The 15,358-nt window shown below is 47.6% G+C and overlaps 1 long non-coding RNA gene across 1 annotated transcript; it reads right to left on the bottom strand.

Moving 5' to 3' along the window:
• Positions 1-7,225: 7,225 nt before the first annotated feature.
• LOC122200021 lies at positions 7,226-14,987 on the bottom strand. The gene is made up of 3 exons (XR_006193698.1): positions 14,114-14,987; positions 13,684-14,001; positions 7,226-8,323 (listed from the first exon to the last, which is right to left on the bottom strand). It is a non-coding gene; the product is annotated as an uncharacterized LOC122200021 (long non-coding RNA).
• Between the last annotated feature and the right edge of the window lie 371 nt (positions 14,988-15,358).

Below are 15,358 nucleotides of genomic sequence, written 5' to 3'. Positions count from 1 at the left end.
TCAGCTGTGGTGGCAGGGTCTCATCCTGTCACATGCTGGTATTGTGTATCGACTTCTCTGGAAGCTTTTCTCACCTGGCCAGTTTCTCTCCTTCACCTTCCCAAATCGGATTTAGTGGCTGCTTCTTTCATGTGTTTCTGTAGCCTTCTGTAGATGAAGCCACTATTACTCACTTCACTGAATCTGCACTTTGCACAGTTCATGCATTTATTCATTCAGCCAACGTTTAATGCACTTCTCTACACGGGGCACTGTGCTGGGGGCCGGAGATAGAATGATGAACCTACCAAGGTCTGTCAAGGAGCTCACATTCTGTTCTCTGTGTGTGTGTGTGTGTTTGTGTGTGCCTGCGCACGGGCCCAATATACAAATAATCACATTATTTAATGTCAGAGGAAAGAGAAAATAAAGGTTGAGACAAAGCGGGGTCCTGTTTGAGCTACGTTGGTCATGAAAGACATTTTTGATCAAGTGACCTTTGAGCAGAGATTTGAATGAAGGGGAGGAGTAAGCCAGGCTGACATCTGGGGGAGGAGTGTTGTAGGCAGAGGACATGGTATGCAAATGCCCTGTGGCATTTATGAGGGATATATGGGGAACAGCAGGAAGTGAACGAGGCTGACGAGGAGTGAATGTGAAAAGGAATATGTCAGAGTCAAGGTCAGAGAAGGCGCAGAGATAGGGGCATAGCATGTTGGTTTTTCAGGAAGAGAGTAAGGTTTTTGGAGTTAATCTGCATGGTCAGGGAAGCATCTGATGCATTTTGTGCAGAGGAGTGACATAATCTGCTTTGTTCTTTAAAAGCATCAGGCTGGCTTCCGTGTTAAGAATAGGCGGTAGGGACGAGGGGCAAAGCGATTCTGCAGGCAGACTTGATGTCAGGGACCAGGGTGTTAGCAATGGCAGTGGTAAGGAGAGGACAAATTTGTGACATAGTTTCAAGGTCAGACGGATTCTGACATAGTGACAAATTTGTGACATAGTTTCAAGCCAGAAGGATTTCCCACCAGATTGGATGTAGGGAGAGAGAGAATCAGTCAAAGCTCTTTCTAAATTCTGGATACATTTGAGAATCTGGTAAGGCTATAGATTTGCCCCCTGAAAAATTTACCATGTGCATATACATAAACAATTTTGTCAATAATTTCAGACGGTCATGGACACTATGAATCCCCCTCCCCCCAGTTCCCTGAATCCAGGGGTCTGAGTCCCTGCATTAACCTTTGAGCTCCTTAGAGCTGGCCCTGCCATATTCATCTTCCTTCCCTGAGCAGAGTAACCTGAAGACACATAGCTCGGGAAACGCGCCAGAACAAACGAGTGAAAAACAAGTTTCTTCTTTATTTGTCCTGGTAGCAAGGAAGCATGTCTCACTCACACCCCTTCTAGTAACTGGGACTATTATTGCACCATAATCATAACCAAACTCAACCAACCAACCAACCAACAAAAAAGCTGGGGAGACGGGAGAAGGAAAAACAAGGCAAGGGAATTACAGCAGAAGAGCATTGTTTAAAATGTTCCTTTCAAAGAGCATTGGTGGAGAGACACAAGGGAAGAAAACATGTGAGTAAAAATGTAATCATTCTACTGGTAACGTTGGGACGCTTCCCACCTCAGCTGCAGGCAGAGGGAGTGGCCTGGTTCAGAATTTCTGCACCGGAAGAGAGAGATTCTGGGGGTCCTAGTTGGAGCTGAGCTCCAGGCCAGGCACTGGGGGAAGGGGAGGGGAGGTGGGAGGGGAGGAGGATTTTTGGACCCTATCTGGGGTGGGGGTGAAGGACCGACAGCGAAAGGCCCAAAGGGATCCTTTAACAAAGGAGTAAGAAACCATAAAAAGAGGGTGAAATAAACACAGCTCTGAATTGTGCAAATTGGGTTTGTTAATCCTGAATCTGCCCACTGAACGTAACTGATGATTCCAATTTAGCGGACCTGTGTGGAGCCTGGCTCTCTTCTGTGCTGTGATTCCTTTCATCCTGATAATGGCTGGTTAAACGGGCATTATTCCCCTTCCCCGTACAGGTGGAAGATGCGAAGCTTGGAGGCGTGAACACTACAAACTGCTAGAGCAAGAATCAAGACAAGTTCCAATTCTTCCCTTCGTGCACAAGGTGGCTTTTTGAGGCGCCTGCATGCTCATCCAGGAGAAAAACAATTAGTCTTCTTTTGTCCTGTGAGTCAGAGGGAGGCTGGAAAGGGCGGTCTGCTGCCCCTTCCTCTGGGCTGACACGTCTCACAGAAGAATGCCATGGGAGCCCCAGCCCTGGGGGAGAGCCTGGCTGGGGTGGGAGGCTCCAGCAGAATTTAGCTCTGGCTGCCTGGGCTCCGCCTGAGAGGTGACGGTCTCTGGGCACCCTGTTTGATAGCTCCTGCTTGGGAAGCCAGCCTAGAACACTGCTGCCCTTCGGGGAGAAAGAATGTTCTCGTCTTGCCCTTTTCTAGGATGAGGTGCCTGGCCCAGTGGAGACATAGCAATCTGAACAGATTAAATTCAGATCTTGTTCAGTTTATCACCTGTGTCCAGGGGCCAAGAATGGTTATAATTTTGGTCTTCATTTTCCAGACATTTTTGGTTTTTCCTCTAAGTGTAAAAAGGCAACATGGACTTTTTAAATGATGTGAGGCAAAGAGCCGGAGAAGGAGGAGAAGGGGAAGGAGAAGGGGAAGGAGAAGGGGAAGGAGAAGGGGAAGGAGAAGGGGAAGGAGAAGGGGAAGGAGAAGGGGAAGGAGAAGGGGAAGGAGAAGGGGAAGGAGAAGGGGAAGGAGAAGGGGAAGGAGAAGGGGAAGGAGAAGGGGAAGGAGAAGGGGAAGGAGAAGGGGAAGGAGAAGGGGAAGGAGATGGGGAAGGAGAAGTGGAAGGAGGAGGAGGAGGAGGAGGAGGAGGAGGAGGAGGAGGAGGAGGAGGAGGAGACGACGACACTCTGGAGAGAAAACTACCGAAGTCTCTAATGTGTCTCTTCTGAGCTTCTTACAGTAAAGAGAGCAGAGCTCCCAGACAGGGAAAAAAATCTTAAGAGGCTCTTGATAGGAAATATGCTGGCACTTGTCATTTACCCAATGGCTCCTAATCCTCTTTAATGAGCTGAAATCCCCTCGAATTGGATTATAAAATTCCTCTTGGTAGAAGGCACTTCACTTAAAAACGCCAAGCCCTTGATTGAGAAAGAAAGCAAACACTAATTTGAAATTTGTTTTGCCTTAGGAAATATGTGAGCAGAAGCATTGAAGGAGCCTGGCTCCCTCCCACCTTTTGACCTCTCGGTTCGGTTCTGGAGGGGTGATGAACCCCGCAGTCTCAGGACAGAAGGCGTCCCTCCCTCCGCCCTCTGCAACCCAGTGGGAGCTGCTACTCTGACTTGTTTAAAAAAAATTATTCAAAGCATTCAGCATTGGGAGAAGAAAACCTTGTTTCAAAGCCAAAGAGCCCTTTTTTGAATGACCCGTTAATTGGATCAAAGCGACCCTCAATGCAGGGATAATTGCTTGTAACTGGCTGAATTCTGTGACCTGGGATCAGACTGAACAAATGTCAGATGGCAACTCCGGGAGGAGGCGAGATAAACCAACAACTGCAAACAGACTGGGGGCAGAGCAGAGTACTGTTGCCAGAGGAACATTTTCTCGCTGGTTGCAGCTCAGATCACTCTCTATGGACCTTATGATCTTTTCCTAGACCTGTGTCCCGCCTCTGACCTGTTTCTGTCCTCTCCATTTAACTCGATCCCGCACTCTCCTTTGCCTCTTGCTTGTAGACTTTGAACACTGCTCCAGGGTGAGAGATGAGCCTGGGGCTTTGCTGCGACTGAAGGTGGGAAGCTGGGTCTGGGAAGAGCCAGGCCTCAGTTAGGAGCAGAAGGGGGTCCCTCACCTCCTATGCCAGGGTGCTGCCTGGGGGGTGCCGGTAAGCATCCAGGCACTCTGCTCTCAGCATGGGGATGCACCAGTGTGTACTCCCTGTGACCTTAGGATCATGCAGGCTTTATAAAGGGCTAGCAATACGTCCTTGCTTTAGTCAGTGCATTACAATCTGCAAAATTGTGGCTGCCTCTTGGGAGCCTTTTGATTACAAAGAAACAGAAACCGTAAATATCAAGGAGCAGATGGCTCAAAGGGTCTCATGCTCTGTTTCTTATGAAAATCCATGCCAACTACTCCCCAGTCTCACCCATGGCTTCCTACCCTCAGCTTGGACCCCAGACCTGACAAGGCTTCCTTGGTCAAGAGCAGGAATCACAAACTCATAGTGACACCGCTTTCTCTTGCCTCATCGGAACCGGGATGGAGAAGTTTCTTCCTATTTTTCAAAAACTTTAAAGTCAAGGGGCGCCTGGGTGGCTCAGTCGGTTAAGCGGCCGACTTCGGCTCAGGTCATGATTTCACAGTCCGTGAGTTCGAGCCCCGCGTCGGGCTCTGTGCTGACAGCTCAGAGCCTGAGGCCTGTTTCAGATTCTGTGTCTCCCTCTCTCTGACCCTCCCCCGTTCATGCTCTCTCTCTGTCTCAAAAATAAATAAACGTTAAAAAAAAAAATAAAGTCAAGCAAATGGGAATTCTAAAGAAAGAGGGACTTGCAACAGAGGGTTTGCTGTCATTACTGGCTGTCTTCTTTCAAAACATATCTGTAGTTCTTCTCTGGGGAGAGCATGTAGACCCACTTGAGAAGGCTAAGAAGCCGCCTTGCTTGTGCCCTATAAGACGGAAAACATTATAGGGCAGAGCCAGGAGACTCTGGATCCCAGGTTAGGGGACTCCCAAGAGTTGCCAACTCAACGGGGACAAAAGGGATGAGGAATATAGGTTTAATTTCAATGTATTCATTTGTTTTAAAATTTCTTTCTTTCTTTTTTTTTTTAATGAATAGATCATCTGTGCTCATGGTGCAACCTTTGAGAGAGCTGAAGAGCAGACAGTGAAAATTAGAGCTTTCCCCCCTTTCCTGGGCCCCCATGAGTCTCTGTAGAGGCAAAAGTGTGCGGAAGAGATTGGGGAGTAGGAGCCAGGATTCAGGCACTCAGCTCAGAGGCCCATGGAAGAGCCTGGAAGGGTGTGAAGAGGGAGGGCTGGGCTTTGGGGAGGAACAGAGAAGCAGCCCATGTGATGTCACTGGGGAGGAGGAATGGGTGGGACCTGGGGATCGACAAACTGAGGAGCAGGACTGGGTGTAACGTGTCAGAAACGGGGATCCCGTGAATAGTCAGTTGTGGAAGGCAGATAAGGAGCCTGGCGAAAAACACAGTGGAGGGATGGGGCAAAGCCAAGGTCGGGGTTCTGAAAAGTGCAAAGCAGGCAGAGGAAGAACACACCAATGTGGAGCTTGGTTTTCAACGCGCAGGTGGAGTTTCGCTGGGTTTTGAAAGTCAAGTAGGGTTTATACATAGGTGGACATGAGAGGGAGGGCATTCTAAAAATGGGAACTTCAGGGTCAAAGGTCAGAAAGTCAGATGGAGGGACGGGGGATGTTCAACTGTAAGGTGGGCTGACATATCAGAGTACGCAAAACAAGAGAGTTGGACCAGATTACAGACAACTTGGAAAACCGTCTAGAGATACTTGGACTTGGGATGAGACCAATGAATAAATTTGAGAAGACGAGGAAAGGAAAGGAAGTGGTTCCTAAAGAGGTTGGACATGGGTCCTCTTAACTTCTGGTTGGGGCACCTCCTCAGTGAAGTTTCTTTATCCTGTCACCGAAAGTTACACCTCAGTCCCATGCTATGTATGAACTTCTGCTTTTTTCCTAACCCTGCCATGTTGTCGTTATTCATTTATTTGCCTGGCTGTTCTGCCAGAGTGTTTTTCTTATTTCTCATTTTCATAGTTCTGGAAACACCAATAATAGTGGCAACAACAACATTAATTAACGTTATATTATTATATTATTGAGTACACTGTTTTATGTACCTTATAGATATGATCTCAAGAAATCTTTTCAGGGGTGCCTGGGTGGCTCAGTCAGTTAAGGGTCTGACTTTTGATTTCGGCTCAGGTCATGATTTCACGGTTGGTGAACTGAGCCTCTCATCAGGCTCTGCACTGGTAGCGTGGATCCTGCTTGGGATTCTCTCGGTCTCCCTCTCTGTCTGTCCCACCCCAGCTTGTGCGCTCTCTCTCTCTCTCTCTCTCTCTCTCTCTCAAAATAAACATTAAAAAAGAAGTCTTTTCAAAGCCCTATGAAGCAGGCATATCTACTCTTAGCCTCATTTTAGAGATGAGGAGACTAAGGCACAGGGAAGTCACTTGCCCAGGGTCACGTCGCTGGAAGCTAGGGGCCGGGATTCGAGTCTGAGCAGTTGAACTACACAGTGTACATTCTGTATTATTTTACTAATAATGATAATATTTGGGGGACATTTGGGAAGAACCAGGCATGGGGCAAAGTGTGTTACACATAATAGGTCATATAATCCCTTAACAATGAGATAGGTCTCATTACTGTTACCCTTTGACTGACGAGGAAACTGAGTTTTAAGCCATGTCTAAGTCATGGAGGAAGAAAGCAAAGGGCCTAGACCCATGTCCCCAGACTCGGCGATACAGTTCCCTACTCCCTTCTAGCACATGGTGTGCGCTCATTAGATATTTATGGAATAAATAAATGGCTGAAATAGAGGAAGGAGGGAGGGAGGGATGGAAGAAGAAAGGAGGAAAAAGCAAAGAAGGCGTGAAGGAAACAGAGGAAAATAAATCCAACAAGATATTGTAATCTGCTATCTCTTAAGCTCGGCTGGTGCTGGTGAGGCAAACATGACATCATGTAAATATTTCGAAAGAGGACTCTGAGAGTAAAACCTTTAAATCAAAGGAAGCTTCACGAATGTGAAAACTCCAAAACAGCATGAGCTGATGGGGAAATCCTTGAGAGTGGAAAGGGCTTCCTGGAGCCCAGGTATATAAGCCACTGACGGCTTCACTCCCCAAAGTCCCGTCCATTTCCTTGGAGTCGCAAATTATCACGAGTGTGGGTTACTAACAATGATCCACACCCAAGAGGTACCTTCCTTTGAAATATTTCCTGGCGTTTAGTTGTTTGTAAGGGACACCATTAATCTCTATTATTCTATGACCCAAATTGCCCCAACAAGATGAACGAAAACTCAGAAGGACTCCTTTTTATTCAGAAGAATGGCATTTGGTTTTATAGGAAGTGTGTGCGTGCGTGTGTGTGTGCGTGTGTGTGCGCGTGTGTGCGCGTGTGTGTGCGTGTGTGTGTGTGTGTGTGTGTGTGTGTGTGTGTGTGTTCTGGGTTTCTCTGGGGCCGTCTGCCTCAGGAAGGGGCAGAATTTCTGGAATTTCTGCAGGGTAGGCAGGCCTGTTGAAGGTACTTTTCTTAGGTTAATCATGCCACGCCTGGTGGATTTTTCTACCACAGACAGGAAGACCTCAGTTTAGCATACTGATAGTAACCATATTTTCCAACCCCCAAGTAGGGTCACGGTGTCTGACGGAGCACTGGGTTTTGCTTTATGAATGTAGTTACGTGAACTTTTCACCACAGCACAAAAATGACATCATCTGTCATTAGCCATTTTATGAACTGTCTTTACGGAAGGCAACATGGCAGGATGTCAGGACCACCCAGGGATTCAGGGACAAGTGGTCCTTGCCCCCCCCCCCCCCCATAGGGCCAGTGGTCTTTAAGGAGAGCAAGGTGCAGTCTCAGGGATGGGGCCTCCCTGCCCCACAGACACAGTGGGTCTTGGTGCCACGGGATTGCTCACGATTCCTGTGGTTGATGAGCTCACCCCTGGGCCGCCGGCCGGTCTGCTAGCTAGCTGGCAGGCCGGGGGCGTGAGTCAGCCGTGGGCTGTCACTCCATCCAGGATCCAGCGAGGCCACAGACCTGGGGAGCCTCCCCAGACCCAGTGCTGCAGCCGGCTCAGTCCAGGCTTCCCGTCCCTCGGTGCCTGGCGGGGAAGCAGCTCGCAGCGACTAGAATTCAGCGCGTTGTTAAGAAACCCCTGGTCGTACCCACAGCCGTTCCGCCCCTGCTTTGGAAGGGGACTCACTGCACACAGTGTTTCTTTGAAGCACTCCAGAGATTGTACTGAATTAATCTCCTTTGTCCTCCACATAATTCCAGGGGAATTAGTCAGCTTTAATGGGTGGATCTCATTCTGCTTCCCTTTCTGCCTAGAAGGACACCCACTGGCGTCTTCCTCCAAGCCCCTTTCAGCTCCTGGTTGGCAGCCGGTCTGCGGTGCCGTTAACCCTTGCACGGCCACACTGGATGAGGAGGGGGCGGGAAGGGATATGACTGAGGCTCTGTGGCAGAAGCCTTCTCATGTTTCATCCCACTGAAACTTCCCCATCGTCCTCCGCTTTCTAGAAGAAGAAACTGAGGGTCAAGCAAAGTTTTTGTAACAGGCTCAAAGTCACAAAGCTGGTGAGAGGCAGCGCACAGACTCAAAATGGAATCCATGGGATTCTATTCACCAGCAAAGCAAGAGGCTCATTTGGAGGAATCTCTATTCTTCACGTTGTTTTTGTTTCTTTTCCCCAAAAGAGAATAATACTATTTCCTTCCCCAAACCCCTCTCCTTAGGAAAGCTCATGGACCCCCTGACCCTGTTCTCAGTCGTGGGGTGATTTTGGCAATATGATGATACAGTGTTGCAAACTGCGGACAGGGTGTGGTCACCCGCTTGACCAGCCTGGGTGGCGCAGACACCCTACAGAAAGCTGAAGATCAGGCACGGGTCTCCCTTTCAATCCTCTGAGTGCAGAGAGTAGTCACCTGCCGGGTTTGTCTGGCTACCTGACCCTTCGCCCCTCGCTGCCCCATCCTCCCCAGCTGGCTCTGCTACCCCGGCCCCCAGCTGCTCCACTCTGTGCTCTTTCCTCCACAACCTTTCTACTGGAATTTTCTAAACCCAGGTGGACTCCTATAGCATCGTCTTCGGTTTAAAAACCGCCACGTGATCCCACAATCTCAGTCTGGCCATACATCCAAAGGACGTGAAATCAGTATCTTGAAGGGGTATCTTATTCACAACAGCCAGGACATGGAGACAACCCAAATGCCCATCAGTGGGTGGATGGATGGATGAAGGAGGTGTGGTGTGTCCATAAGAGGAATGCCATGAAGCCCTTGGGGAAAAAAGGGAATTCTGTCATTTGTCACAACGTGGGTGAACCTGGAGGGCACTGCGCTAAGCGAAATAAGCCAGACACAGAAAGATGAATACTGTATGATGTCACCTGTGGAATCTGAAATAATGGAACTCCCAGAGCAGAACGGTGGTTGCCAGGGGTTTGGTGGGAGAGGGGCAGGGAGCAAGGTGAGGCAGCATGGGGCAATGTTGGTCAAAGAGCACAAACTCTCAGTTACAAGATGAGCAAGTCCTGGAGATCTAATGTACACCACGGTGATGGCAGTTAAGAATTCTATATTGTGCACTTGACATTTCTTAAGAGTGTGGATCTTAAATAAGTATTCTCACCAGGGAAAGAAAAGGTATCTGTGTGAGGAGAGGGGTATGTTAACTAGCTTGATTGCGGGGATCGTTTCATAATGTGCATCAAAACATCACACTGTACAACTTAAATATATCCAATGTTTGTCAATTATATCTCATTAAGGCTGGTGGGGGGTAAGTGCTTTCTACGGCTCTCAAACCACCTCTAGATGTTTCCCTCCAGGCACCAGATTAAAGCCATTGCAGAATGTGCCCCAGTCCCTAACTGGGCAGCAAGTATTCAGGCCTCTAAGATTTTGTTGGTGTTACTCCTACCTGGAATGGCTTTGCCTCCTGCTCTGAATGGCAACTTCCTTCAAGAGCCAGTTCAAACCTCACTTCCTCTGGGAAGACATGCGCTCTCCATAACTCACTGTGGGTGCTGACCACGCTCCCGTCTCTCTGAATTAGCGTCTGTCTTTCCCAGTAGGCCTGCGGGCCTTGACAACAGTGACAGGATCCCTGGCATGTTGCACTGGAACCTGAACTGTGCTGCAAGTAATTCTGCACTATTAATAGTAAAAGCACTCAAGTTTTCCAAGGAGCTGCTCTTGTTATGAATTGGGAGTGGATTCAAGGTTATTCTTATAACAATGTCAATTTCACTCATGCGCATGTTTTCCAGAGGAGGCGAGAAAGGGGTGGGGTTGCAGGTAGCTGGCTGATAATTGTTCCAAGCGTTAAAGAAAAAAGATTACAAAAGAGTCAACAGATCCCGAGGTACCTTAGTGGGCTGTGGCTAACCTGTGATGCACGCAGGGGTGCATGTCTGCATGTAGAATTTATTATTTATGTGTGTGTGTGTGTGGGGGGGCATATGCATGTGTTGGGGGCAGGGTGCTTTACACATTCATGCTAAAAAAAAAAATACCCCTAGGTGAAGGCAACAATTATTTTCACCAGATCAAAGGTTAACTGTGATCAAATGGAACAGTGTAGAAAACATTTGATGTAATGTTCCAAGGAGAAAAACTGAAAGTCCAAAACTATGCACATTGGAGGAACACAAAAAGTCAATGCAAATCTGACAGAAAGGCAAGCTAAAGAAACTCACAAGCTCTGATTTGTGAGATGGTGAGGTTTTAGGGGAGTCTTTTTACAATGGTTTGAGCAGTATCTTTATCTTGTCGATCCACCTCCTGACCACAGCGCGTGGTCAGCAAGGCCGTGGCTGTTATTAGCCCACCTAGCTTGATGTTCCTAGAGTTTCAGGGGATTGCAGACCACCCCATCTGCAGTCAGTAGACCTTGTGCCCACTCTCCTCAAAAAGGTTGTTGATACAAAATCTTCCGTGCTGGTCATACTCTCTTGTACTCAGTCAATAACCCAAGTATAAGTAATCAAGCCATCATTTGGCTAATGGTCCATTTCTCCCATCACATCCTGGACCTCCCTGCCTTTGACCTAGCTCCTGACCTCCCAAACTCTTACAACTGAGCCCTCTGGAATTGCTTGTTCCACGATCACCAAACCACTGGAGGTCTCCAACTTTTTCTCCAAGTGCTATTTCCCACTCCCTCAGAATGCAGGCTGGCTTCCCTGAGGACACCACACACCCTGTGCCCCTCTCCAGTCATGGTTTCTCATCCTCCACACCCAGTCCTAGGGCTGGAAGGTGTTGCTGTTCTTGTTCCCAAACAATAGTCCCACAATATGGTTTCTCTGCCATTCAGCAACACTGTTCTTGGGATTCCCTGCCATGTTGCCATCATCTTCCAGCCACCATCACTACCCCTCATCCACTGAACATGTGGGCACCTGCCTATCACCTTCCTTTACATTGTCATCCCTGCTTTCAACCTGACTGACTCCAGTATCTGTGGATGGCTCATCCAACACCATGGCCCCATCCATTTCTTTCTTTCCTTTCCAGTTAAGCTCCTCCAAAACGTTGTCTCTACGTACTGCCTCTGTTGTCCTTATTTCCCCCCGCCCTTTCCCCTATGCCATTCCACGTACAATGCTTGCCCTGCATGCCACCAAATCAGCTCCAGTTTGGGTCACCAGAGACCCCCATGTCCTGAAATCCAAGGGACATCTACCCAGTCTCATCTTACTTGCTCTCAAGAAGCAGCTGACCCTGTTGACCATTTGCACCTTCTGGAAACACCCTTCCCTTGGCTTTAAAGACAAAATATTCTCCGGGTTTCTTTGCTGGTTTCCCCATACGCTCTTCAGGTCTACCCTTCTCATTCTCACCATCAAGTTCTGATGTCCCTTCCCCCTCTCTCTACAATCTCTTCCTAGGTGATTACATCCTTACCCATAGCTTCAGCTCTCACATGGACATTTCTATCTCCACTCTCAACCTCTTCTTTGAATTCCTGGTCCTTAGAACCAACTCTTGACTTGATATTTCCATGTAGAAATCTCAAAGACAACTTGAACTCAACAGGCCCCAAGCCAAACCCCCTCTCCCTGATAGCCCGGTCCTCTTGGTATTCTCTGTCTTAGAAAACAGCACCACTGATCACCTCCTTGCACAAGCCAGAAACCTAACGGTCATGCTTGTCAGCTCCTTATCTCACACATCCTATCTTCAATTAATCACCAAGGTCTTTCATTTCCCTTGTCAAAGTTTTTCAAATCTATCTACTGATCTTGATCTCCAACTCAATGCCCTAGTTCAAGTCAGCATGACCGCTGGCAAAGACTATTGCTATAGTTTGGGCTATCCCATATTTAATCTGAGTGTCTCCAATCATCTTCACAGAGCACCCACAGGCATCTTTGTGAAGTGGTCATCGACACTGCTTAAAACCCATGGTGACTTTTCTTTGTTTTAGGACAATGACAAAAATCATGAACAGGGCCTGCAGGTTTCCTTTCATTTTTCCCTTCATCTCATTCATTCTCTCCCTCTAGCCCCTCTAGCCTTCTTTCCCTTTCCTATTCTCCCTTGTTCCCCTTTGCCCCAGGGCCTTTGCATAGCCCTCCCCTCTGCCTGGAATATTCTCCATACCCTTGGCTTAGTTAACTTCCACTTATGCTTCACATATCAGTGCAGGCATCACTTCCTTGGGGAAATCTTCCCTGACCTTCCAACGAGGGCAAATTTCCCTTTAATAAAGTTTCATAACCCCATGTATATACTTCTTCATGGCACTAACAGCAGTAGACCATTATATGTGTCATTACTGGAGTAGTGGCTTTCTCTCCCACTGACATTATAGTTTTGGGGGGGGGGTTGGGGGGGGAAGGAATCATGTCTGATTTTGATCAACATTTAAGCTCTAGCCCATAATATAGAACATGAGCACCTAATTTGAAATAACAGCTTTAATCACTATTTTTATAGCCTTATTCTTTTTTTCTTTTTTTTTCAATATATGAAATTTATTGTCAAATTGGTTTCCATACAACACCCAGTTTTATAGCCTTATTCTTTTGCATAGCAGTTATAACCACTTGCCACATATGTATTTGTTTCTCATTTAAGCTCCACAAGGGCAGAGAGTGTGTTGCGTATCTTATTCCTAGCACCTGACACCGTGCCCGGCAGGTGGTAGTCACTCCACCGGTATTTTTGCATAAACACTAAGTGCTTAATAAATGTTCTATGAAAGAATAAATACATTTTGCACAATAACAAAATAACCACCCTCCTCGGCAACAGTATGGCATTCAACTAGCCCATGTAGCTATTACGTTCTTCCATGCCAACATTTTTCCATCAATAAATCCATTACACAAAGTTATGACAATAACTGCCAAGCTTACCCAAATAACTACCTCATCCTAATTCAGATATAAATTAAGCATGGTATCAGTAACTTGTTCATTTCCTCATCTACCTTTAAAATAAGCGACTTGCCTCCAGAAGAGGAACTTCAAGCAATGATAAATATCCCAACCATGATTGCAGAGAATTCTTTTTAAGTAACTCTTGAGTTATTGCTTGTCTCCTCTAGGCTCAGGGTTCTCCTTTTCATAGGCACTGCCAAAGTGCCCTTCCTAAGGGTTTTACTAATATTCACAGCCACTGGTGAAAATGGAAATGCTCAACGTCCGCCAGCAAAGAATGGGTTTTCAAAGAACAAAATAGGGCCACAGTGAGGGTGGACGGAAGAGGGTTGAACACAGAGGTGGGAAAGCCAGACATCTAGGAGCGGAAATCCTAGAGGAGACCAATGATATCTGTCTTTATGTCTTGTGCCCCAGTCGGGCGGGGGAAAGAGAGGCTCAGGATAATACTCCCACCTTCCCAGACTTTCCAAAAGCTTTACCTTGCGGCCTCCTTCGGTGGTGGTTGAAGAAATCTTGGTCGCTTGCGCCACCTGCTGTCCGGATTGGGGAGGGGCTTCCCGACCTCAATGCCTCTGGATTTTTGTTTCAAGCAAATTCTACCCAGTTTTCTCCCTTCGCGCGACTTTTTTCTTTCCTCTGACAGCACACCTCCTAAGACATGGAGAGTCACAAAAGCATGGCTTGGGAGGTAGCCTTTGGGGAAACGGGGGCTCAGAGCTTCCGCCGTTTTTCTTCTTTCTGGCAATGTTTTTAGGTAATGGTTTCAATTCAGCATGCTGTCAGGCTCAGAGCAGGCCCTGCAGAAACAAAGATGAACGAGATGTGATTTTTCTCCCCAAGGATGTCACAGTCTGTGGGACTGTCAGACAGGAATACAAATGCCAACGTCATGGTAGAGAAAATACAAACCAGAGGGAAACGTGAAGTGCCCCCGTGGAATCCGTGGATGACCTGCGCTCTGAGGGAGGGGCGGGGTCTCACAGGTGCGAAAGATGACTATTTCAGGCGGACGAAACTGGCAAATAGGAAAAGTAGGGAAGCCAAAGCATCTGCGGCCTCTTCGGGGAGCGGCAAGAAGTTGGTAACTACCGTTAACCGTTTGTTACAGCTCCTTCCAGGCTTCCCGAGAGGCATTTTGATGTGTGTATTTGTGGATGGATATCTGTGTGTGTCTATGATTTCCTTTCATTTCTATACACATTGTATTCTCGACCTCTCTCCATGTGGGTGAATCAAGACCTACCCCACCCTTTCACCCTCTGCACAGCGTTGCATTGTGTTGACGGATCATATCCCTCTTCAGTGAACGCAGTAGGCTGTTTGCTGGTTTTCACCTTGTAGGTCTATGTTTATGAACATATGCTGGGATTTCCCAGAAGGGAAGTTCCTGAGTCAAAGGGTAACTACACTTAGACTTTCATCTGATATTACTTAAGGACCTTTTAAAAAGTTTCTAGCAACTGATCCTCCTTTTAGAGTAGCTGAAATAAGTCACATAAGCTGGTGAGTCCTTCAAATTTGTCCCTGTCTGGCTTGATCCACGTGCTTGTTTTGCTGCCCAAAATAGTGCCCCTGACAATAATCCTCCAGGCATGGAGTGATCTGCTCTTCACCTAGCCATAGCCACAACCTTGTAACACTGCCCTGTCCACATTGCCGGGGGTAGTCAGAAGCAGAACTAGAACTCAGGCCTCCAGAATGCGGAAGCTCTTCCTACTACTCTGTTGCTAGGCAACGTTTCTCCCCGTGGATTCTTGTGCCAATGCTACTTGTTGCCATGGTACTGCCGGGACAAGGAGTGGTACATTGCAATTAAGCAGTGAGCTAGAATCCCAGCTCCCAGCAGAAAAGGGTCATTATGCACCCATGTATGGGTGGACACACGGGGTCAGTGGGATGGAACTGGCAGATTGTTCATGTGAGTTTCAAGAGGGGCAGCACCTCTGTCCACTTGAAACCACATATGCCCGGGGATGCATGGGCAGGAGGGCTGTGTTGTCACAAATCAGCATCCAAGTTCAGCGTGTGCCTTCTCTACTCATCCTAGGAGGAATGGGGGTGTCATTTGTCAGCAGCGCCATCGTGGAGTTGGACCTGAGTTCAAATCTTGTCTCTGCCACTTTCCTGTAAGTTACCTACATTTTCTGATTCTCA

Source organism: Panthera leo, chromosome D1 (genome assembly GCF_018350215.1).
Source record: "Panthera leo isolate Ple1 chromosome D1, P.leo_Ple1_pat1.1, whole genome shotgun sequence".
Taxonomy (NCBI): Eukaryota; Metazoa; Chordata; class Mammalia; order Carnivora; family Felidae; genus Panthera; species Panthera leo.
The sequence above is the reverse complement of the archived record's forward strand: the minus strand, read 5'-3'. Positions and strand labels throughout refer to the sequence as shown.